This window comes from Phyllobates terribilis, unplaced genomic scaffold (assembly GCF_046119375.1).
Source record: "Phyllobates terribilis strain yellow unplaced genomic scaffold, ASM4611937v1 Scaffold_27__1_contigs__length_16484149, whole genome shotgun sequence".
Lineage (NCBI taxonomy): Eukaryota > Metazoa > Chordata > Amphibia > Anura > Dendrobatidae > Phyllobates > Phyllobates terribilis.
The window spans coordinates 13,560,834-13,584,215 of NW_027362787.1; the positions used below are offsets into that span (position 1 = coordinate 13,560,834).

The 23,382-nt window shown below is 44.3% G+C and overlaps 14 non-coding genes across 14 annotated transcripts; all 14 read left to right on the top strand.

Annotated features, from left to right (window-relative positions):
* The first annotated feature begins 985 nt into the window (after window positions 1–985).
* On the top strand, window positions 986–1,176 carry LOC141177650 (U2 spliceosomal RNA). Its single transcript, XR_012254225.1, has one exon. It is a non-coding gene; the product is annotated as a U2 spliceosomal RNA (small nuclear RNA).
* A 1,115-nt stretch (window positions 1,177–2,291) lies between these two features.
* LOC141178030 (U2 spliceosomal RNA) lies at window positions 2,292–2,482 on the top strand. Its single transcript, XR_012254477.1, has one exon. It is a non-coding gene; the product is annotated as a U2 spliceosomal RNA (small nuclear RNA).
* Window positions 2,483–3,597: 1,115 nt separating this feature from the next.
* On the top strand, window positions 3,598–3,788 carry LOC141177118 (U2 spliceosomal RNA). Its single transcript, XR_012253743.1, has one exon. It is a non-coding gene; the product is annotated as a U2 spliceosomal RNA (small nuclear RNA).
* Window positions 3,789–4,903: 1,115 nt separating this feature from the next.
* Window positions 4,904–5,094, top strand: LOC141177119 (U2 spliceosomal RNA). The gene has a single exon (XR_012253744.1). It is a non-coding gene; the product is annotated as a U2 spliceosomal RNA (small nuclear RNA).
* Window positions 5,095–6,209: 1,115 nt separating this feature from the next.
* On the top strand, window positions 6,210–6,400 carry LOC141177382 (U2 spliceosomal RNA). The gene has a single exon (XR_012253981.1). It is a non-coding gene; the product is annotated as a U2 spliceosomal RNA (small nuclear RNA).
* Window positions 6,401–7,515: 1,115 nt separating this feature from the next.
* On the top strand, window positions 7,516–7,706 carry LOC141177120 (U2 spliceosomal RNA). Its single transcript, XR_012253745.1, has one exon. It is a non-coding gene; the product is annotated as a U2 spliceosomal RNA (small nuclear RNA).
* A 1,115-nt stretch (window positions 7,707–8,821) lies between these two features.
* LOC141177121 (U2 spliceosomal RNA) lies at window positions 8,822–9,012 on the top strand. Its single transcript, XR_012253746.1, has one exon. It is a non-coding gene; the product is annotated as a U2 spliceosomal RNA (small nuclear RNA).
* Window positions 9,013–10,127: 1,115 nt separating this feature from the next.
* LOC141177122 (U2 spliceosomal RNA) lies at window positions 10,128–10,318 on the top strand. Its single transcript, XR_012253747.1, has one exon. It is a non-coding gene; the product is annotated as a U2 spliceosomal RNA (small nuclear RNA).
* A 1,115-nt stretch (window positions 10,319–11,433) lies between these two features.
* Window positions 11,434–11,624, top strand: LOC141177123 (U2 spliceosomal RNA). Its single transcript, XR_012253748.1, has one exon. It is a non-coding gene; the product is annotated as a U2 spliceosomal RNA (small nuclear RNA).
* A 6,100-nt stretch (window positions 11,625–17,724) lies between these two features.
* Window positions 17,725–17,919, top strand: LOC141177827 (U2 spliceosomal RNA). The gene has a single exon (XR_012254370.1). It is a non-coding gene; the product is annotated as a U2 spliceosomal RNA (small nuclear RNA).
* A 1,115-nt stretch (window positions 17,920–19,034) lies between these two features.
* On the top strand, window positions 19,035–19,225 carry LOC141177124 (U2 spliceosomal RNA). Its single transcript, XR_012253749.1, has one exon. It is a non-coding gene; the product is annotated as a U2 spliceosomal RNA (small nuclear RNA).
* Window positions 19,226–20,340: 1,115 nt separating this feature from the next.
* LOC141177126 (U2 spliceosomal RNA) lies at window positions 20,341–20,531 on the top strand. Its single transcript, XR_012253750.1, has one exon. It is a non-coding gene; the product is annotated as a U2 spliceosomal RNA (small nuclear RNA).
* A 1,115-nt stretch (window positions 20,532–21,646) lies between these two features.
* LOC141177344 (U2 spliceosomal RNA) lies at window positions 21,647–21,837 on the top strand. The gene has a single exon (XR_012253947.1). It is a non-coding gene; the product is annotated as a U2 spliceosomal RNA (small nuclear RNA).
* A 1,112-nt stretch (window positions 21,838–22,949) lies between these two features.
* LOC141177491 (U2 spliceosomal RNA) lies at window positions 22,950–23,140 on the top strand. Its single transcript, XR_012254080.1, has one exon. It is a non-coding gene; the product is annotated as a U2 spliceosomal RNA (small nuclear RNA).
* The last annotated feature ends 242 nt before the right edge of the window (window positions 23,141–23,382 follow it).

Consider the following 23,382-nt stretch of genomic DNA (forward strand, 5'->3'; position numbering starts at 1 on the left):
TGCAGAAGCCAGATTACAAGCTCATTTTGGTTCAACTTCAGCAACTGTGCATTGCATTGCCATGTAATGTGATGCAATGCTATCTTTCTAGCTCTCCCTTTTTACTTCCTTTTGGATAAACAGACATATTAGGCAAGCATTTTGGAGCTTTCACCTAAATAACTACAGGTGGTGAGATAAGCTGCACAATATAATTTACCTTTCAGTATATTGTTGCACACACACCATCTATTTAGCAAATGCCCTTGTTATCAACAGCAGCCTTTTAAACTCACCTGAGCTAACAGGTATGTGCGCTGGTTACTCTGCTGCGCTTAAAATTTCTTTTTTGGTTTGCTACAATGCCTTTTCTGAAACGTTGTCTCCTTCTGCTGGAACACTGACTTCTTTCATTTAATGCCTGCAGACTATAAAAGAGAACCCAACCCAAAAAGTTTGGTTGATTAGTCTGTGGCATTCTGTTAAACTGTTGCTTATGGCGGTCTCTGTGAGCTTCTCAGCGACATTCAGCCAGCCAGGTATCCTGCCTGCAGTAGATGGAATGTGGCAATGGAACGCTGGCTGCGCGTGTCATAATAGGCTCTGAGCCTTTATATACCTGTGCACAGCAGCAGCCACCTTCAGTCTGCTGCTGGACAGCCAGCAGCAGCAGCAGCAGCAGGAGAGGTATGTAATCAGGAGCCCTCCTGCTAAGGGTAGACAGCTGCTCGTTCCACCCCACCCCCCGCCTTAATTGGTTCTCCTCCCTTCCAACGGTGTTGAGGCGGGTGGGAACAGCAGGGGGTGAAGGTGCTGTGTTTAAAGAGGTGGAGTTATGCAGATCTAAAACGCGTGGATTGCAGCAGCAGCAAGCCGAAAAGTGCAGGCATGTAAGGGATCTAGAGGTTGACAACATGTCTTCTTAACGGGAGTCCAGGAGCTCATCTCCACAAATGGACTTTTCAGGATCCTTGGGTGGCTCCGTAGTTTGAAACCAATTCTGGTTATCGCTTCTCGGCCTTTTGGCTAAGATCAATTGTAGTATCTGTTCTTATCAGTTTAATATCTGATACGTCCCCTATCTGGGGACCATATATTAAATGGATTTTAAGAACAGGGAGATGGAAAAAGAGCTTGCTCTGTGCACTCCACGCATTGACCTGGTATTGCAGTATCTCCAGGACCGGTGCACCCCTTCTTTAATGCAGTTTCTAAAATCAGAAAGAATTGAATTCAATGTTTTTTGTTCATTTTGCTTGTTTGTCGGATTTTGGGATGGACTCTTTGGCTTTGCTTTTCTTCTCCTCATTGGATTTTTCATGTTCAAAGTTGCAGAAGCCAGATTACAAGCTCATTTTGGTTCAACTTCAGCAACTGTGCATTGCATTGCCATGTAATGTGATGCAATGCTATCTTTCTAGCTCTCCCTTTTTACTTCCTTTTGGATAAACAGACATATTAGGCAAGCATTTTGGAGCTTTCACCTAAATAACTACAGGTGGTGAGATAAGCTGCACAATATAATTGACCTTTCAGTATATTGTTGCACACACACCATCTATTTAGCAAATGCCCTTGTTATCAACAGCAGCCTTTTAAACTCACCTGAGCTAACAGGTATGTGCGCTGGTTACTCTGCTGCGCCTAAAATTTCTTTTTTGGTTTGCTACAATGCCTTTTCTGAAACGTTGTCTCCTTCTGCTGGAACACTGACTTCTTTCATTTAATGCCTGCAGACTATAAAAGAGAACCCAACCCAAAAAGTTTGGTTGATTAGTCTGTGGCATTCTGTTAAACTGTTGCTTATGGCGGTCTCTGTGAGCTTCTCAGCGACATTCAGCCAGCCAGGTATCCTGCCTGCAGTAGATGGAATGTGGCAATGGAACGCTGGCTGCGCGTGTCATAATAGGCTCTGAGCCTTTATATACCTGTGCACAGCAGCAGCCACCTTCAGTCTGCTGCTGGACAGCCAGCAGCAGCAGCAGCAGGAGAGGTATGTAATCAGGAGCCCTCCTGCTAAGGGTAGACAGCTGCTCGTTCCACCCCACCCCCCGCCTTAATTGGTTCTCCTCCCTTCCAACGGTGTTGAGGCGGGTGGGAACAGCAGGGGGTGAAGGTGCTGTGTTTAAAGAGGTGGAGTTATGCAGATCTAAAACGCGTGGATTGCAGCAGCAGCAAGCCGAAAAGTGCAGGCATGTAAGGGATCTAGAGGTTGACAACATGTCTTCTTAACGGGAGTCCAGGAGCTCATCTCCACAAATGGACTTTTCAGGATCCTTGGGTGGCTCCGTAGTTTGAAACCAATTCTGGTTATCGCTTCTCGGCCTTTTGGCTAAGATCAAGTGTAGTATCTGTTCTTATCAGTTTAATATCTGATACGTCCCCTATCTGGGGACCATATATTAAATGGATTTTTAGAACAGGGAGATGGAATAAGAGCTTGCTCTGTCCACTCCACGCATTGACCTGGTATTGCAGTATCTCCAGGACCGGTGCACCCCTTCTTTAATGCAGTTTCTAAAATCAGAAAGAATTGAATTCAATGTTTTTTGTTCATTTTGCTTGTTTGTCGGATTTTTTGATGGACTCTTTGGCTTTGCTTTTCTTCTCCTCATTGGATTTTTCATGTTCAAAGTTGCAGAAGCCAGATTACAAGCTCATTTTGGTTCAACTTCAGCAACTGTGCATTGCATTGCCATGTAATGTGATGCAATGCTATCTTTCTAGCTCTCCCTTTTTACTTCCTTTTGGATAAACAGACATATTAGGCAAGCATTTTGGAGCTTTCACCTAAATAACTACAGGTGGTGAGATAAGCTGCACAATATAATTGACCTTTCAGTATATTGTTGCACACACACCATCTATTTAGCAAATGCCCTTGTTATCAACAGCAGCCTTTTAAACTCACCTGAGCTAACAGGTATGTGCGCTGGTTACTCTGCTGCGCTTAAAATTTCTTTTTTGGTTTGCTACAATGCCTTTTCTGAAACGTTGTCTCCTTCTGCTGGAACACTGACTTCTTTCATTTAATGCCTGCAGACTATAAAAGAGAACCCAACCCAAAAAGTTTGGTTGATTAGTCTGTGGCATTCTGTTAAACTGTTGCTTATGGCGGTCTCTGTGAGCTTCTCAGCGACATTCAGCCAGCCAGGTATCCTGCCTGCAGTAGATGGAATGTGGCAATGGAACGCTGGCTGCGCGTGTCATAATAGGCTCTGAGCCTTTATATACCTGTGCACAGCAGCAGCCACCTTCAGTCTGCTGCTGGACAGCCAGCAGCAGCAGCAGCAGGAGAGGTATGTAATCAGGAGCCCTCCTGCTAAGGGTAGACAGCTGCTCGTTCCACCCCACCCCCCGCCTTAATTGGTTCTCCTCCCTTCCAACGGTGTTGAGGCGGGTGGGAACAGCAGGGGGTGAAGGTGCTGTGTTTAAAGAGGTGGAGTTATGCAGATCTAAAACGCGTGGATTGCAGCAGCAGCAAGCCGAAAAGTGCAGGCATGTAAGGGATCTAGAGGTTGACAACATGTCTTCTTAACGGGAGTCCAGGAGCTCATCTCCACAAATGGACTTTTCAGGATCCTTGGGTGGCTCCGTAGTTTGAAACCAATTCTGGTTATCGCTTCTCGGCCTTTTGGCTAAGATCAAGTGTAGTATCTGTTCTTATCAGTTTAATATCTGATACGTCCCCTATCTGGGGACCATATATTAAATGGATTTTTAGAACAGGGAGATGGAAAAAGAGCTTGCTCTGTCCACTCCACGCATTGACCTGGTATTGCAGTATCTCCAGGACCGGTGCACCCCTTCTTTAATGCAGTTTCTAAAATCAGAAAGAATTGAATTCAATGTTTTTTGTTCATTTTGCTTGTTTGTCGGATTTTGGGATGGACTCTTTGGCTTTGCTTTTCTTCTCCTCATTGGATTTTTCATGTTCAAAGTTGCAGAAGCCAGATTACAAGCTCATTTTGGTTCAACTTCAGCAACTGTGCATTGCATTGCCATGTAATGTGATGCAATGCTATCTTTCTAGCTCTCCCTTTTTACTTCCTTTTGGATAAACAGACATATTAGGCAAGCATTTTGGAGCTTTCACCTAAATAACTACAGGTGGTGAGATAAGCTGCACAATATAATTGACCTTTCAGTATATTGTTGCACACACACCATCTATTTAGCAAATGCCCTTGTTATCAACAGCAGCCTTTTAAACTCACCTGAGCTAACAGGTATGTGCGCTGGTTACTCTGCTGCGCTTAAAATTTCTTTTTTGGTTTGCTACAATGCCTTTTCTGAAACGTTGTCTCCTTCTGCTGGAACACTGACTTCTTTCATTTAATGCCTGCAGACTATAAAAGAGAACCCAACCCAAAAAGTTTGGTTGATTAGTCTGTGGCATTCTGTTAAACTGTTGCTTATGGCGGTCTCTGTGAGCTTCTCAGCGACATTCAGCCAGCCAGGTATCCTGCCTGCAGTAGATGGAATGTGGCAATGGAACGCTGGCTGCGCGTGTCATAATAGGCTCTGAGCCTTTATATACCTGTGCACAGCAGCAGCCACCTTCAGTCTGCTGCTGGACAGCCAGCAGCAGCAGCAGCAGGAGAGGTATGTAATCAGGAGCCCTCCTGCTAAGGGTAGACAGCTGCTCGTTCCACCCCACCCCCCGCCTTAATTGGTTCTCCTCCCTTCCAACGGTGTTGAGGCGGGTGGGAACAGCAGGGGGTGAAGGTGCTGTGTTTAAAGAGGTGGAGTTATGCAGATCTAAAACGCGTGGATTGCAGCAGCAGCAAGCCGAAAAGTGCAGGCATGTAAGGGATCTAGAGGTTGACAACATGTCTTCTTAACGGGAGTCCAGGAGCTCATCTCCACAAATGGACTTTTCAGGATCCTTGGGTGGCTCCGTAGTTTGAAACCAATTCTGGTTATCGCTTCTCGGCCTTTTGGCTAAGATCAAGTGTAGTATCTGTTCTTATCAGTTTAATATCTGATACGTCCCCTATCTGGGGACCATATATTAAATGGATTTTTAGAACAGGGAGATGGAAAAAGAGCTTGCTCTGTCCACTCCACGCATTGACCTGGTATTGCAGTATCTCCAGGACCGGTGCACCCCTTCTTTAATGCAGTTTCTAAAATCAGAAAGAATTGAATTCAATGTTTTTGGTTCATTTTGCTTGTTTGTCGGATTTTGGGATGGACTCTTTGGCTTTGCTTTTCTTCTCCTCATTGGATTTTTCATGTTCAAAGTTGCAGAAGCCAGATTACAAGCTCATTTTGGTTCAACTTCAGCAACTGTGCATTGCATTGCCATGTAATGTGATGCAATGCTATCTTTCTAGCTCTCCCTTTTTACTTCCTTTTGGATAAACAGACATATTAGGCAAGCATTTTGGAGCTTTCACCTAAATAACTACAGGTGGTGAGATAAGCTGCACAATATAATTGACCTTTCAGTATATTGTTGCACACACACCATCTATTTAGCAAATGCCCTTGTTATCAACAGCAGCCTTTTAAACTCACCTGAGCTAACAGGTATGTGCGCTGGTTACTCTGCTGCGCTTAAAATTTCTTTTTTGGTTTGCTACAATGCCTTTTCTGAAACGTTGTCTCCTTCTGCTGGAACACTGACTTCTTTCATTTAATGCCTGCAGACTATAAAAGAGAACCCAACCCAAAAAGTTTGGTTGATTAGTCTGTGGCATTCTGTTAAACTGTTGCTTATGGCGGTCTCTGTGAGCTTCTCAGCGACATTCAGCCAGCCAGGTATCCTGCCTGCAGTAGATGGAATGTGGCAATGGAACGCTGGCTGCGCGTGTCATAATAGGCTCTGAGCCTTTATATACCTGTGCACAGCAGCAGCCACCTTCAGTCTGCTGCTGGACAGCCAGCAGCAGCAGCAGCAGGAGAGGTATGTAATCAGGAGCCCTCCTGCTAAGGGTAGACAGCTGCTCGTTCCACCCCACCCCCCGCCTTAATTGGTTCTCCTCCCTTCCAACGGTGTTGAGGCGGGTGGGAACAGCAGGGGGTGAAGGTGCTGTGTTTAAAGAGGTGGAGTTATGCAGATCTAAAACGCGTGGATTGCAGCAGCAGCAAGCCGAAAAGTGCAGGCATGTAAGGGATCTAGAGGTTGACAACATGTCTTCTTAACGGGAGTCCAGGAGCTCATCTCCACAAATGGACTTTTCAGGATCCTTGGGTGGCTCCGTAGTTTGAAACCAATTCTGGCTATCGCTTCTCAGCCTTTTGGCTAAGATCAAGTGTAGTATCTGTTCTTATCAGTTTAATATCTGATACGTCCCCTATCTGGGGACCATATATTAAATGGATTTTTAGAACAGGGAGATGGAAAAAGAGCTTGCTCTGTCCACTCCACGCATTGACCTGGTATTGCAGTATCTCCAGGACCGGTGCACCCCTTCTTTAATGCAGTTTCTAAAATCAGAAAGAATTGAATTCAATGTTTTTTGTTCATTTTGCTTGTTTGTCGGATTTTGGGATGGACTCTTTGGCTTTGCTTTTCTTCTCCTCATTGGATTTTTCATGTTCAAAGTTGCAGAAGCCAGATTACAAGCTCATTTTGGTTCAACTTCAGCAACTGTGCATTGCATTGCCATGTAATGTGATGCAATGCTATCTTTCTAGCTCTCCCTTTTTACTTCCTTTTGGATAAACAGACATATTAGGCAAGCATTTTGGAGCTTTCACCTAAATAACTACAGGTGGTGAGATAAGCTGCACAATATAATTGACCTTTCAGTATATTGTTGCACACACACCATCTATTTAGCAAATGCCCTTGTTATCAACAGCAGCCTTTTAAACTCACCTGAGCTAACAGGTATGTGCGCTGGTTACTCTGCTGCGCTTAAAATTTCTTTTTTGGTTTGCTACAATGCCTTTTCTGAAACGTTGTCTCCTTCTGCTGGAACACTGACTTCTTTCATTTAATGCCTGCAGACTATAAAAGAGAACCCAACCCAAAAAGTTTGGTTGATTAGTCTGTGGCATTCTGTTAAACTGTTGCTTATGGCGGTCTCTGTGAGCTTCTCAGCGACATTCAGCCAGCCAGGTATCCTGCCTGCAGTAGATGGAATGTGGCAATGGAACGCTGGCTGCGCGTGTCATAATAGGCTCTGAGCCTTTATATACCTGTGCACAGCAGCAGCCACCTTCAGTCTGCTGCTGGACAGCCAGCAGCAGCAGCAGCAGGAGAGGTATGTAATCAGGAGCCCTCCTGCTAAGGGTAGACAGCTGCTCGTTCCACCCCACCCCCCGCCTTAATTGGTTCTCCTCCCTTCCAACGGTGTTGAGGCGGGTGGGAACAGCAGGGGGTGAAGGTGCTGTGTTTAAAGAGGTGGAGTTATGCAGATCTAAAACGCGTGGATTGCAGCAGCAGCAAGCCGAAAAGTGCAGGCATGTAAGGGATCTAGAGGTTGACAACATGTCTTCTTAACGGGAGTCCAGGAGCTCATCTCCACAAATGGACTTTTCAGGATCCTTGGGTGGCTCCGTAGTTTGAAACCAATTCTGGTTATCGCTTCTCGGCCTTTTGGCTAAGATCAAGTGTAGTATCTGTTCTTATCAGTTTAATATCTGATACGTCCCCTATCTGGGGACCATATATTAAATGGATTTTTAGAACAGGGAGATGGAAAAAGAGCTTGCTCTGTCCACTCCACGCATTGACCTGGTATTGCAGTATCTCCAGGACCGGTGCACCCCTTCTTTAATGCAGTTTCTAAAATCAGAAAGAATTGAATTCAATGTTTTTTGTTCATTTTGCTTGTTTGTCGGATTTTGGGATGGACTCTTTGGCTTTGCTTTTCTTCTCCTCATTGGATTTTTCATGTTCAAAGTTGCAGAAGCCAGATTACAAGCTCATTTTGGTTCAACTTCAGCAACTGTGCATTGCATTGCCATGTAATGTGATGCAATGCTATCTTTCTAGCTCTCCCTTTTTACTTCCTTTTGGATAAACAGACATATTAGGCAAGCATTTTGGAGCTTTCACCTAAATAACTACAGGTGGTGAGATAAGCTGCACAATATAATTGACCTTTCAGTATATTGTTGCACACACACCATCTATTTAGCAAATGCCCTTGTTATCAACAGCAGCCTTTTAAACTCACCTGAGCTAACAGGTATGTGCGCTGGTTACTCTGCTGCGCTTAAAATTTCTTTTTTGGTTTGCTACAATGCCTTTTCTGAAACGTTGTCTCCTTCTGCTGGAACACTGACTTCTTTCATTTAATGCCTGCAGACTATAAAAGAGAACCCAACCCAAAAAGTTTGGTTGATTAGTCTGTGGCATTCTGTTAAACTGTTGCTTATGGCGGTCTCTGTGAGCTTCTCAGCGACATTCAGCCAGCCAGGTATCCTGCCTGCAGTAGATGGAATGTGGCAATGGAACGCTGGCTGCGCGTGTCATAATAGGCTCTGAGCCTTTATATACCTGTGCACAGCAGCAGCCACCTTCAGTCTGCTGCTGGACAGCCAGCAGCAGCAGCAGCAGGAGAGGTATGTAATCAGGAGCCCTCCTGCTAAGGGTAGACAGCTGCTCGTTCCACCCCACCCCCCGCCTTAATTGGTTCTCCTCCCTTCCAACGGTGTTGAGGCGGGTGGGAACAGCAGGGGGTGAAGGTGCTGTGTTTAAAGAGGTGGAGTTATGCAGATCTAAAACGCGTGGATTGCAGCAGCAGCAAGCCGAAAAGTGCAGGCATGTAAGGGATCTAGAGGTTGACAACATGTCTTCTTAACGGGAGTCCAGGAGCTCATCTCCACAAATGGACTTTTCAGGATCCTTGGGTGGCTCCGTAGTTTGAAACCAATTCTGGTTATCGCTTCTCGGCCTTTTGGCTAAGATCAAGTGTAGTATCTGTTCTTATCAGTTTAATATCTGATACGTCCCCTATCTGGGGACCATATATTAAATGGATTTTTAGAACAGGGAGATGGAAAAAGAGCTTGCTCTGTCCACTCCACGCATTGACCTGGTATTGCAGTATCTCCAGGACCGGTGCACCCCTTCTTTAATGCAGTTTCTAAAATCAGAAAGAATTGAATTCAATGTTTTTTGTTCATTTTGCTTGTTTGTCGGATTTTGGGATGGACTCTTTGGCTTTGCTTTTCTTCTCCTCATTGGATTTTTCATGTTCAAAGTTGCAGAAGCCAGATTACAAGCTCATTTTGGTTCAACTTCAGCAACTGTGCATTGCATTGCCATGTAATGTGATGCAATGCTATCTTTCTAGCTCTCCCTTTTTACTTCCTTTTGGATAAACAGACATATTAGGCAAGCATTTTGGAGCTTTCACCTAAATAACTACAGGTGGTGAGATAAGCTGCACAATATAATTGACCTTTCAGTATATTGTTGCACACACACCATCTATTTAGCAAATGCCCTTGTTATCAACAGCAGCCTTTTAAACTCACCTGAGCTAACAGGTATGTGCGCTGGTTACTCTGCTGCGCTTAAAATTTCTTTTTTGGTTTGCTACAATGCCTTTTCTGAAACGTTGTCTCCTTCTGCTGGAACACTGACTTCTTTCATTTAATGCCTGCAGACTATAAAAGAGAACCCAACCCAAAAAGTTTGGTTGATTAGTCTGTGGCATTCTGTTAAACTGTTGCTTATGGCGGTCTCTGTGAGCTTCTCAGCGACATTCAGCCAGCCAGGTATCCTGCCTGCAGTAGATGGAATGTGGCAATGGAACGCTGGCTGCGCGTGTCATAATAGGCTCTGAGCCTTTATATACCTGTGCACAGCAGCAGCCACCTTCAGTCTGCTGCTGGACAGCCAGCAGCAGCAGCAGCAGGAGAGGTATGTAATCAGGAGCCCTCCTGCTAAGGGTAGACAGCTGCTCGTTCCACCCCACCCCCCGCCTTAATTGGTTCTCCTCCCTTCCAACGGTGTTGAGGCGGGTGGGAACAGCAGGGGGTGAAGGTGCTGTGTTTAAAGAGGTGGAGTTATGCAGATCTAAAACGCGTGGATTGCAGCAGCAGCAAGCCGAAAAGTGCAGGCATGTAAGGGATCTAGAGGTTGACAACATGTCTTCTTAACGGGAGTCCAGGAGCTCATCTCCACAAATGGACTTTTCAGGATCCTTGGGTGGCTCCGTAGTTTGAAACCAATTCTGGTTATCGCTTCTCGGCCTTTTGGCTAAGATCAAGTGTAGTATCTGTTCTTATCAGTTTAATATCTGATACGTCCCCTATCTGGGGACCATATATTAAATGGATTTTTAGAACAGGGAGATGGAAAAAGAGCTTGCTCTGTCCACTCCACGCATTGACCTGGTATTGCAGTATCTCCAGGACCGGTGCACCCCTTCTTTAATGCAGTTTCTAAAATCAGAAAGAATTGAATTCAATGTTTTTTGTTCATTTTGCTTGTTTGTCGGATTTTGGGATGGACTCTTTGGCTTTGCTTTTCTTCTCCTCATTGGATTTTTCATGTTCAAAGTTGCAGAAGCCAGATTACAAGCTCATTTTGGTTCAACTTCAGCAACTGTGCATTGCATTGCCATGTAATGTGATGCAATGCTATCTTTCTAGCTCTCCCTTTTTACTTCCTTTTGGATAAACAGACATATTAGGCAAGCATTTTGGAGCTTTCACCTAAATAACTACAGGTGGTGAGATAAGCTGCACAATATATTTGACCTTTCAGTATATTGTTGCACACACACCATCTATTTAGCAAATGCCCTTGTTATCAACAGCAGCCTTTTAAACTCACCTGAGCTAACAGGTATGTGCGCTGGTTACTCTGCTGCGCTTAAAATTTCTTTTTTGGTTTGCTACAATGCCTTTTCTGAAACGTTGTCTCCTTCTGCTGGAACACTGACTTCTTTCATTTAATGCCTGCAGACTATAAAAGAGAACCCAACCCAAAAAGTTTGGTTGATTAGTCTGTGGCATTCTGTTAAACTGTTGCTTATGGCGGTCTCTGTGAGCTTCTCAGCGACATTCAGCCAGCCAGGTATCCTGCCTGCAGTAGATGGAATGTGGCAATGGAACGCTGGCTGCGCGTGTCATAATAGGCTCTGAGCCTTTATATACCTGTGCACAGCAGCAGCCACCTTCAGTCTGCTGCTGGACAGCCAGCAGCAGCAGCAGCAGGAGAGGTATGTAATCAGGAGCCCTCCTGCTAAGGGTAGACAGCTGCTCGTTCCACCCCACCCCCCGCCTTAATTGGTTCTCCTCCCTTCCAACGGTGTTGAGGCGGGTGGGAACAGTAGGGGGTGAAGGTGCTGTGTTTAAAGAGGTGGAGTTATGCAGATCTAAAACGCGTGGATTGCAGCAGCAGCAAGCCGAAAAGTGCAGGCATGTAAGGGATCTAGAGGTTGACAACATGTCTTCTTAACGGGAGTCCAGGAGCTCATCTCCACAAATGGACTTTTCAGGATCCTTGGGTGGCTCCGTAGTTTGAAACCAATTCTGGTTATCGCTTCTCGGCCTTTTGGCTAAGATCAAGTGTAGTATCTGTTCTTATCAGTTTAATATCTGATACGTCCCCTATCTGGGGACCATATATTAAATGGATTTTTAGAACAGGGAGATGGAAAAAGAGCTTGCTCTGTCCACTCCACGCATTGACCTGGTATTGCAGTATCTCCAGGACCGGTGCACCCCTTCTTTAATGCAGTTTCTAAAATCAGAAAGAATTGAATTCAATGTTTTTTGTTCATTTTGCTTGTTTGTCGGATTTTGGGATGGACTCTTTGGCTTTGCTTTTCTTCTCCTCATTGGATTTTTCATGTTCAAAGTTGCAGAAGCCAGATTACAAGCTCATTTTGGTTCAACTTCAGCAACTGTGCATTGCATTGCCATGTAATGTGATGCAATGCTATCTTTCTAGCTCTCCCTTTTTACTTCCTTTTGGATAAACAGACATATTAGGCAAGCATTTTGGAGCTTTCACCTAAATAACTACAGGTGGTGAGATAAGCTGCACAATATAATTGACCTTTCAGTATATTGTTGCACACACACCATCTATTTAGCAAATGCCCTTGTTATCAACAGCAGCCTTTTAAACTCACCTGAGCTAACAGGTATGTGCGCTGGTTACTCTGCTGCGCTTAAAATTTCTTTTTTGGTTTGCTACAATGCCTTTTCTGAAACGTTGTCTCCTTCTGCTGGAACACTGACTTCTTTCATTTAATGCCTGCAGACTATAAAAGAGAACCCAACCCAAAAAGTTTGGTTGATTAGTCTGTGGCATTCTGTTAAACTGTTGCTTATGGCGGTCTCTGTGAGCTTCTCAGCGACATTCAGCCAGCCAGGTATCCTGCCTGCAGTAGATGGAATGTGGCAATGGAACGCTGGCTGCGCGTGTCATAATAGGCTCTGAGCCTTTATATACCTGTGCACAGCAGCAGCCACCTTCAGTCTGCTGCTGGACAGCCAGCAGCAGCAGCAGCAGGAGAGGTATGTAATCAGGAGCCCTCCTGCTAAGGGTAGACAGCTGCTCGTTCCACTCCACCCCCGCCTTAATTGGTTCTCCTCCCTTCCAACGGTGTTGAGGCGGGTGGGAACAGCAGGGGGTGAAGGTGCTGTGTTTAAAGAGGTGGAGTTATGCAGATCTAAAACGCGTGGATTGCAGCAGCAGCAAGCCGAAAAGTGCAGGCATGTAAGGGATCTAGAGGTTGACAACATGTCTTCTTAACGGGAGTCCAGGAGCTCATCTCCACAAATGGACTTTTCAGGATCCTTGGGTGGCTCCGTAGTTTGAAACCAATTCTGGTTATCGCTTCTCGGCCTTTTGGCTTAGATCTTGTATCTGGTCAGAAGGATCCTATAGTGTCTCCCCCTCGGCCTTGCAGCATCGCCACTTAGGTGGCTTAAGCTGCCTGCTGCTATTGGGGGGGGTCCAGAGGAAACGAGAGGTGATAATGGGCGTCAAGATTCGCTATGCCGGGACCGATGATATTCGGGTCAAAAATGCTTTTCGCATTGATATTGAGGAGTCGAGGAGGAATTTCTTTAACCTGCAGTTCTTGGTGGAAGTCGTCATCTTCAAGATTTTGAATGTTGGTCGTGGAGACATCATTTGCCTACAGGAGTTCCCAAAGAATGGCCGGTACGTTTTAGTCCTTGATCGTATGGCAGCTTGCCAGAATCTTTTCAAGACTCTAAAGGATCAGCAAGCCTTGGATCATCCGGCTCTTGATGGGCTTACATTTACGGTATTGTATACTAAGGGGGAAGTGCCAGTTGTTGTGTTTATGCACAACCCCCTTGTGGATGTGGAGGACATTACTAGATTCCTGAACCGTCATTGCAGCTATGTGTCCTACTCACACAAGGTGAGGAATGAGGTGGGCTTGTGGACTGGCAAACACAAGTTTTTTGTACGGTTCCAGGAGGACCCCCAGGGACCTGGGGGTATCCACTACCCTCCCCTCAGTTTTGCCATCGGGAGGGATAGAGGGTATATGTATTTTCCTGGTGCTCCGCGGTTTTGCAGGAAGTGTAAATCCTTTGGACACTACCAAGAGGACTGCACGGTGGAGAAGTTTTGTGGGAAATGCAATAAAGAGGGTCATCTGGCAATGGAGTGTACTAACTCCATGGTTTGTAATGCATGTGGCGAGGAGGGACACGCTTTCAAGGACTGTCCCCATCGTTCCAGGTCATATGCAGAGGCCGTGTCCCCACGTCCTACTACTGCCGCCACTATTGGTGAGGCGATCGAGGCAGTAAGGGACTTCATGGAAGAGATGGAGCAAGCACCCGATCCTGCTGGTGGAAGCGCTGTTGAGATAGAGCCTGCAGATATGTCAATTCTGCTTGATGTGAGTGGTGAGGGAGAAGTGAGCGGTTCACTCTCCACAACGCCGGTGTTGGCTTTGGAAAGCTCAGAGGCAATTCATGAAGGTGGTGGTGGCCAGGGTGACTTCACCGGGGCTGTGGTGAGGCCCCCTGATGAGGACTCTGATGTGTCTTCTGCAAAGAAGTTCCGGCCAGATTTTTCACCTGCCAGTATTGGGAGCATCAGCCCCTTAAGTGATAGGAGCTATCCCGAGAGCTACAGTGCCTCTCCTAGGAGGTCTTTTTTGGAGGAGGCGGCCAGCATTCTCTGCTTAACATCAGGAATCGAGTTTCAAGACGAGAAAGGTTGACTCTTCGGTGGGGGGTATGTTCTTTTTTACCGAATATGGTTAAAAAATGGGCTCCAACATGGGCTGTAGTGTACTGTCAATAAATGTAAGGCTTATAAAATCTAAGCCTAGAAGATTGGCTATACTGGAAGAACTAAAAAATCTTGGAGCAAATATTTACTGTCTGCAAGAGTGCGGAATTGAAGAGTCACCTCCTGAAAAGGACTGGGTATATGGGCATAGCATTTGGTCAGGTTCAATGACAAACAAAAATGATGGTGTGGGGATTTTGTTGGGGAATAGGGATTTAAGTTTTGAAAATTATATGGTGGTGGAGCCAGGTCGTTGTATAATGGCAGTGGTTAAGGGGAGAGGGTGGAGGGTGAAAATTGTTAACGTGTATTGTCCAATTAACAAAGGGGATAGGTTAGCACTATTAGAGAAAATACGTTTATTTTTGCCTGGAAGGATTCCAATATTATTAGTTGGTGATTTCAATTGTGTTTCTGAAGGGGAAATTGATGTCACGGGTAAGGTCCTTAATCAAATTACATCTGATTTTTCTTTTTTAGATGCAGCGGAATTTTTGAGTAAGCCACCACCGGCCACATATAGAGCTGATAGGGGAGGAATAGTGTCCAGGATTGACCGCATGCTGTATACAAATAGAGGTTTGGTGTGTAAATTTTTTAAACAGCATGTTTTTTCTTTCACAGACCATGAATGTTTGTGGGGTATGTTTGAAGGTGATAAAAAAATGGTGCATGGTGTTGGGGTATGGAAGCTAAATGTTAGGTTGTTAGAGGATGTTAGGGTTATGAGAGACTTCGAAAGTAAGTATGAATGGTGGAGGTCTAGGAAAAATAATTTTGTGGATGTGACTGTATGGTGGGATTGGGTGAAAGTGGAAATTAAGAATTTTTTTAGGAGGTGGGGTTATAAAAAAGCAGCAATTGAAAGAGGCAGATTTAAAGATTTAAATATGAGGATTGAGTGGTTACATAAAATGAGTATGAAAGGAATTGATGTTAGTGATCAACTCAGAGGAGCGAGAGATGAGATGAAGCGTGTTTTGGAAAAGCGTGGGAAGGAAATTATTTTTAGGACGAGAGTTGAGCATTTGGATATGGATGAGAAGTGTACGAGGTACTTTTTTAAAAAAATGTGCAGTAAAAAAGATGAGTTGGATGAGGTTGTAAATGATAATGGTATGACTGTGGTTGGAAGGGAAGTGTTGGATGAGGTACATAGTTTCTATAGTAGTTTATTTGAGTCTAAATGGGTGGATGGGGGTTTGAAAGAGCATGTGTTAGGTATGTTGGAGAGTCAGCTTGAAGCAGGGGAACGTGAATGTTTGAGTGAGGATATTGTTTTTGATGAGGTCAAAAAGGCGGTGGATGGTGCGAAAAAGAATAAAACACCTGGGAAAGATGGGTTGCCTGTGGAGTTTTATGTAAAAGCATGGGATGTGATTGGTGTTGATTTTGTGGAGGTATGTCAATATATGTGGATGAATGGTGTACTTTGTAATTCCATGAAAGAAGGAGTAGTTGTTTTACTATGTAAGAAGGGTGAGAAAAAGAATTTGCGTAATTGGAGGCCGATTACATTACTCAATGCAGATTATAAAGTCTTTAGCAAAATTCTGGCTAACCGTATGCGTGGGGTGATTGGAAGTGTGGTTGGTGATGATCAAGTGTGCGCGGTGCCAGGTAGGTGTATGACTGATAACCTCTTGTTGTTGCGGGACGTAATTGGAGATTGTATGTTTAGGAAGGGGAAATGTATGGTTTTTTGTGTGGATTTTGAGAAAGCTTTTGATAGAGTGTCGCATGCGTTTATGTTTGAGGTGTTAGTTAGGATGGGTTTTCCTAGTGTTTTTGTGAATGCCATAAGGTGTTTGTATGATGGTGTGGTGAGTGAAGTGTTAGTGAATGGATGTTTGAGTGAGAAGGTGTGCATAAAATCAGGGGTCAGGCAGGGGTGTCCGTTGTCCCCTGTCCTGTTTATAAGTGTGATTGAGCCCCTGTTGTGCATGATTCGGAAAGAGAAAGTGATGAATGGTCTTCTGATCCCAGGGAGTGGTGGAAAGACTGTAAAGGTAATGGGGTATATGGACGATGTTGTTGTGGTGAGTGATAATATGGCTGCTATGAATCGAGCAAGGTTGCTTTTAGATTTCTTTTGTGGTGCATCTGGTTTTAGGGTGAATTGGGGGAAGTGTAGCTTTAAGTGTTTCGGGGATTCGAGTGTTAGGATGGATGGTGTGATATGTGAAGAAGGTGCTATTAAGGTTTTGGGGGTGTGGTTTAACAAAGATCTGAAAGGGAATGAGAGTTGGGATGAATGCGGTAAGAGGATTGAACAGAAGTTAAATTTTTGGAGGTTGCGGGACTTGACATTGTCAGGCAAAGTCCTTATTATTAAGTCAGTGATTCTTCCTATGTTACTTTTTGTGTCAGTGGTTTTTCCAGCCCCTTATAGGGGTTTTAGGCGGATTGAGAAGCTAATTTTTACGTTTTATTTGGGAAGTAAGATGGAAAAACTTAAAAGGGAATATTTGTGTAAGTTACGTGAACATGGGGGAATGGATTTCCCAAATTTTGAATTTTGTCTTGGTTTAAATTATATTAAAACAGTGGTTGTTCTGTTAGGTAGGGATAACAAGACGGCTTTTATGATTAAATATATGGCTGGATGGATGTTGTTTGGGTTGAAATGGATGAGAAGGGATGCAAGAGTGCCTGTTTCGTTTAAATGTCCAGTGTGGTATGAGTTTGTTGAAAAATTTGTTGTCAAGCATGATTTGTTGGATGTTCCTATGGGTGATTTCAAAGTGATAAGGAATGTAAGGAGAAGGATGCGTGTTAGAGAGTTTGAATGTAACATTAGGGGCTTGAGATCGAGTGAAGCGTTGTGTGTATGGAGGAACCTGAGTATAAAAGGAATATCGAATAGGCAGCGTGATATCGTATGGATGAGTTTGCATGAGATTTTGCCTGTGAGAGAGGTACAGAAGAGGAGGGATCTGATTAGAACAGAGGTATGTCCGAGGGATGGATGTGGGGCGAGTGAAACTGTTATGCATTTGGTTTGGAATTGTGATTATGCTCAGAGTGTTTGGAAGGGAGTGGGTGGTTTATGCAAGGAACTAGCGGGCGTGAATTTTATAAATTGGAGAGTGGTAATGTTTGGGATGGGTGCAAGTAGCCGGGTGAAAGAGAGATTGTTGTGGTTGATAATGGCATGTGTAATAGAAAGTCTGTGGGACGTTAGGAATTTGTGTTTATTTAAAAGGAAAATAATCTCAGTTAATATTTGTGTTAGGATGGTTTTGTCAAGGTTATACATAGTTTATTTATGGGACAGCCGTGGCGGTGGTGGCTCTGATTCAGAAGGTTTTTGGAAAGTCAAAAAATGGAGGTCACTGGTAAAGTACCAGTAAGTCCTTGTTTAAGTGTTGTGATCTGTCTTTTTTTATGATAATGGTATGTTTTATAGTTTTTTTGTCCATTCAAAAGGTATTACAACTGTTTCAGTATAAAGTTATAAATATGAAATAAAGAAAGTACCATTATGATGTAAGACTGGGCAACGTAGTATGAGTTTTTATACTATTGATTGTTGCTTGAAAAATTTTACTGAATGGTATAAAAAAAAAAAAAAAAAAAAATCTGTTCTTATCAGTTTAATATCTGATACGTCCCCTATCTGGGGACCATATATTAAATGGATTTTTAGAACAAGGAGATGGAAAAAGAGCTTGCTCTGTCCACTCCACGCATTGACCTGGTATTGCAGTATCTCCAGGACCGGTGCACCCCTTCTTTAATGCAGTTTCTAAAATCAGAAAGAATTGAATTCAATGTTTTTTGTTCATTTTGCTTGTTTGTCGGATTTTGGGATGGACTCTTTGGCTTTGCTTTTCTTCTCCTCATTGGATTTTTCATGTTCAAAGTTGCAGAAGCCAGATTACAAGCTCATTTTGGTTCAACTTCAGCAACTGTGCATTGCATTGCCATGTAATGTGATGCAATGCTATCTTTCTAGCTCTCCCTTTTTACTTCCTTTTGGATAAACAGACATATTAGGCAAGCATTTTGGAGCTTTCACCTAAATAACTACAGGTGGTGAGATAAGCTGCACAATATAATTGACCTTTCAGTATATTGTTGCACACACACCATCTATTTAGCAAATGCCCTTGTTATCAACAGCAGCCTTTTAAACTCACCTGAGCTAACAGGTATGTGCGCTGGTTACTCTGCTGCGCTTAAAATTTCTTTTTTGGTTTGCTACAATGCCTTTTCTGAAACGTTGTCTCCTTCTGCTGGAACACTGACTTCTTTCATTTAATGCCTGCAGACTATAAAAGAGAACCCAACCCAAAAAGTTTGGTTGATTAGTCTGTGGCATTCTGTTAAACTGTTGCTTATGGCGGTCTCTGTGAGCTTCTCAGCGACATTCAGCCAGCCAGGTATCCTGCCTGCAGTAGATGGAATGTGGCAATGGAACGCTGGCTGCGCGTGTCATAATAGGCTCTGAGCCTTTATATACCTGTGCACAGCAGCAGCCACCTTCAGTCTGCTGCTGGACAGCCAGCAGCAGCAGCAGCAGGAGAGGTATGTAATCAGGAGCCCTCCTGCTAAGGGTAGACAGCTGCTCGTTCCACCCCACCCCCCGCCTTAATTGGTTCTCCTCCCTTCCAACGGTGTTGAGGCGGGTGGGAACAGCAGGGGGTGAAGGTGCTGTGTTTAAAGAGGTGGAGTTATGCAGATCTAAAACGCGTGGATTGCAGCAGCAGCAAGCCGAAAAGTGCAGGCATGTAAGGGATCTAGAGGTTGACAACATGTCTTCTTAACGGGAGTCCAGGAGCTCATCTCCACAAATGGACTTTTCAGGATCCTTGGGTGGCTCCGTAGTTTGAAACCAATTCTGGTTATCGCTTCTCGGCCTTTTGGCTAAGATCAAGTGTAGTATCTGTTCTTATCAGTTTAATATCTGATACGTCCCCTATCTGGGGACCATATATTAAATGGATTTTTAGAACAGGGAGATGGAAAAAGAGCTTGCTCTGTCCACTCCACGCATTGACCTGGTATTGCAGTATCTCCAGGACCGGTGCACCCCTTCTTTAATGCAGTTTCTAAAATCAGAAAGAATTGAATTCAATGTTTTTTGTTCATTTTGCTTGTTTGTCGGATTTTGGGATGGACTCTTTGGCTTTGCTTTTCTTCTCCTCATTGGATTTTTCATGTTCAAAGTTGCAGAAGCCAGATTACAAGCTCATTTTGGTTCAACTTCAGCAACTGTGCATTGCATTGCCATGTAATGTGATGCAATGCTATCTTTCTAGCTCTCCCTTTTTACTTCCTTTTGGATAAACAGACATATTAGGCAAGCATTTTGGAGCTTTCACCTAAATAACTACAGGTGGTGAGATAAGCTGCACAATATAATTGACCTTTCAGTATATTGTTGCACACACACCATCTATTTAGCAAATGCCCTTGTTATCAACAGCAGCCTTTTAAACTCACCTGAGCTAACAGGTATGTGCGCTGGTTACTCTGCTGCGCTTAAAATTTCTTTTTTGGTTTGCTACAATGCCTTTTCTGAAACGTTGTCTCCTTCTGCTGGAACACTGACTTCTTTCATTTAATGCCTGCAGACTATAAAAGAGAACCCAACCCAAAAAGTTTGGTTGATTAGTCTGTGGCATTCTGTTAAACTGTTGCTTATGGCGGTCTCTGTGAGCTTCTCAGCGACATTCAGCCAGCCAGGTATCCTGCCTGCAGTAGATGGAATGTGGCAATGGAACGCTGGCTGCGCGTGTCATAATAGGCTCTGAGCCTTTATATACCTGTGCACAGCAGCAGCCACCTTCAGTCTGCTGCTGGACAGCCAGCAGCAGCAGCAGCAGGAGAGGTATGTAATCAGGAGCCCTCCTGCTAAGGGTAGACAGCTGCTCGTTCCACCCCACCCCCCGCCTTAATTGGTTCTCCTCTCTTCCAACGGTGTTGAGGCGGGTGGGAACAGCAGGGGGTGAAGGTGCTGTGTTTAAAGAGGTGGAGTTATGCAGATCTAAAACGCGTGGATTGCAGCAGCAGCAAGCCGAAAAGTGCAGGCATGTAAGGGATCTAGAGGTTGACAACATGTCTTCTTAACGGGAGTCCAGGAGCTCATCTCCACAAATGGACTTTTCAGGATCCTTGGGTGGCTCCGTAGTTTGAAACCAATTCTGGTTATCGCTTCTCGGCCTTTTGGCTAAGATCAAGTGTAGTATCTGTTCTTATCAGTTTAATATCTGATACGTCCCCTATCTGGGGACCATATATTAAATGGATTTTTAGAACAGGGAGATGGAAAAAGAGCTTGCTCTGTCCACTCCACGCATTGACCTGGTATTGCAGTATCTCCAGGACCGGTGCACCCCTTCTTTAATGCAGTTTCTAAAATCAGAAAGAATTGAATTCAATGTTTTTTGTTCATTTTGCTTGTTTGTCGGATTTTGGGATGGACTCTTTGGCTTTGCTTTTCTTCTCCTCATTGGATTTTTCATGTTCAAAGTTGCAGAAGCCAGATTACAAGCTCATTTTGGTTCAACTTCAGCAACTGTGCATTGCATTGCCATGTAATGTGATGCAATGCTATCTTTCTAGCTCTCCCTTTTTACTTCCTTTTGGATAAACAGACATATTAGGCAAGCATTTTGGAGCTTTCACCTAAATAACTACAGGTGGTGAGATAAGCTGCACAATATAATTGACCTTTCAGTATATTGTTGCACACACACCATCTATTTAGCAAATGCCCTTGTTATCAACAGCAGCCTTTTAAACTCACCTGAGCTAACAGGTATGTGCGCTGGTTACTCTGCTGCGCTTAAAATGTCTTTTTTGGTTTGCTACAATGCCTTTTCTGAAACGTTGTCTCCTTCTGCTGGAACACTGACTTCTTTCATTTAATGCCTGCAGACTATAAAAGAGAACCCAACCCAAAAAGTTTGGTTGATTAGTCTGTGGCATTCTGTTAAACTGTTGCTTATGGCGGTCTCTGTGAGCTTCTCAGCGACATTCAGCCAGCCAGGTATCCTGCCTGCAGTAGATGGAATGTGGCAATGGAACGCTGGCTGCGCGTGTCATAATAGGCTCTGAGCCTTTATATACCTGTGCACAGCAGCAGCCACCTTCAGTCTGCTGCTGGACAGCCAGCAGCAGCAGCAGCAGGAGAGGTATGTAATCAGGAGCCCTCCTGCTAAGGGTAGACAGCTGCTCGTTCCACCCCACCCCCCGCCTTAATTGGTTCTCCTCTCTTCCAACGGTGTTGAGGCGGGTGGGAACAGCAGGGGGTGAAGGTGCTGTGTTTAAAGAGGTGGAGTTATGCAGATCTAAAACGCGTGGATTGCAGCAGCAGCAAGCCGAAAAGTGCAGGCATGTAAGGGATCTAGAGGTTGACAACATGTCTTCTTAACGGGAGTCCAGGAGCTCATCTCCACAAATGGACTTTTCAGGATCCTTGGGTGGCTCCGTAGTTTGAAACCAATTCTGGTTATTGCTTCTCGGCCTTTTGGCTAAGATCAAGTGTAGTATCTGTTCTTATCAGTTTAATATCTGATACGTCCCCTATCTGGGGACCATATATTAAATGGATTTTTAGAACAGGGAGATGGAAAAAGAGCTTGCTCTGTCCACTCCACGCATTGACCTGGTATTGCAGTATCTCCAGGACCGGTGCACCCCTTCTTTAATGCAGTTTCTAAAATCAGAAAGAATTGAATTCAATGTTTTTTGTTCATTTTGCTTGTTTGTCGGATTTTGGGATGGACTCTTTGGCTTTGCTTTTCTTCTCCTCATTGGATTTTTCATGTTCAAAGTTGCAGAAGCCAGATTACAAGCTCATTTTGGTTCAACTTCAGCAACTGTGCATTGCATTGCCATGTAATGTGATGCAATGCTATCTTTCTAGCTCTCCCTTTTTACTTCCTTTTGGATAAACAGACATATTAGGCAAGCATTTTGGAGCTTTCACCTAAATAACTACAGGTGGTGAGATAAGCTGCACAATATAATTGACCTTTCAGTATATTGTTGCACACACACCATCTATTTAGCAAATGCCCTTGTTATCAACAGCAGCCTTTTAAACTCACCTGAGCTAACAGGTATGTGCGCTGGTTACTCTGCTGCGCTTAAAATGTCTTTTTTGGTTTGCTACAATGCCTTTTCTGAAACGTTGTCTCCTTCTGCTGGAACACTGACTTCTTTCATTTAATGCCTGCAGACTATAAAAGAGAACCCAACCCAAAAAGTTTGGTTGATTAGTCTGTGGCATTCTGTTAAACTGTTGCTTATGGCGGTCTCTGTGAGCTTCTCAGCGACATTCAGCCAGCCAGGTATCCTGCCTGCAGTAGATGGAATGTGGCAATGGAACGCTGGCTGCGCGTGTCATAATAGGCTCTGAGCCTTTATATACCTGTGCACAGCAGCAGCCACCTTCAGTCTGCTGCTGGACAGCCAGCAGCAGCAGCAGGAGAGGTATGTAATCAGGAGCCCTCCTGCTAAGGGTAGACAGCTGCTCGTTCCACCCCACCCCCCGCCTTAATTGGTTCTCCTCCCTTCCAACGGTGTTGAGGCGGGTGGGAACAGCAGGGGGTGAAGGTGCTGTGTTTAAAGAGGTGGAGTTATGCAGATCTAAAACGCGTGGATTGCAGCAGCAGCAAGCCGAAAAGTGCAGGCATGTAAGGGATCTAGAGGTTGACAACATGTCTTCTTAACGGGAGTCCAGGAGCTCATCTCCACAAATGGACTTTTCAGGATCCTTGGGTGGCTCCGTAGTTTGAAACCAATTCTGGTTATCGCTTCTCGGCCTTTTGGCTAAGATCAAGTGTAGTATCTGTTCTTATCAGTTTAATATCTGATGCGTCCCCTATCTGGGGACCATATATTAAATGGATTTTTAGAACAGGGAGATGGAAAAAGAGCTTGCTCTGTCCACTCCACGCATTGACCTGGTATTGCAGTATCTCCAGGACCGGTGCACCCCTTCTTTAATGCAGTTTCTAAAATCAGAAAGAATTGAATTCAATGTTTTTTGTTCATTTTGCTTGTTTGTCGGATTTTGGGATGGACTCTTTGGCTTTGCTTTTCTTCTCCTCATTGGATTTTTCATGTTCAAAGTTGCAGAAGCCAGATTACAAGCTCATTTTGGTTCAACTTCAGCAACTGTGCATTGCATTGCCATGTAATGTGATGCAATGCTATCTTTCTAGCTCTCCCTTTTTACTTCC